We start from the raw sequence: 243 nt of genomic DNA on the forward strand, positions 1-243 counted from the left end.
CACTCACATATATCCATACACACACACAGTGTACACTAAAAGTGAGATTTTACTCGAGTCATGATGAGGAAAAAGGCGTGCGGCGTATAGCCTATGTACATGATTGCGTTGCACAACGTATATGAATCATTAGAATACAGAAGATCACATAATGTCTGAGTTCTATGCTCTACGAGAAGTGCATCGAACAACAAATGAAACACTGAGACCGACTAATATTACTTTTAGCTAACGGCTCACCTG

At 39.9% G+C, this 243-nt stretch overlaps 1 protein-coding gene across 1 annotated transcript in view; it reads right to left on the minus strand.

Annotated features, from left to right (window-relative positions):
• Window positions 1-243, minus strand: part of LOC119582316 (pro-resilin-like) — a 1,045-nt gene that overhangs the window by 368 nt on the left and 434 nt on the right. The gene's annotated exons all lie outside the window — the stretch shown is intronic.

Source organism: Penaeus monodon, chromosome 15 (assembly GCF_015228065.2).
Source record: "Penaeus monodon isolate SGIC_2016 chromosome 15, NSTDA_Pmon_1, whole genome shotgun sequence".
Lineage (NCBI taxonomy): Eukaryota > Metazoa > Arthropoda > Malacostraca > Decapoda > Penaeidae > Penaeus > Penaeus monodon.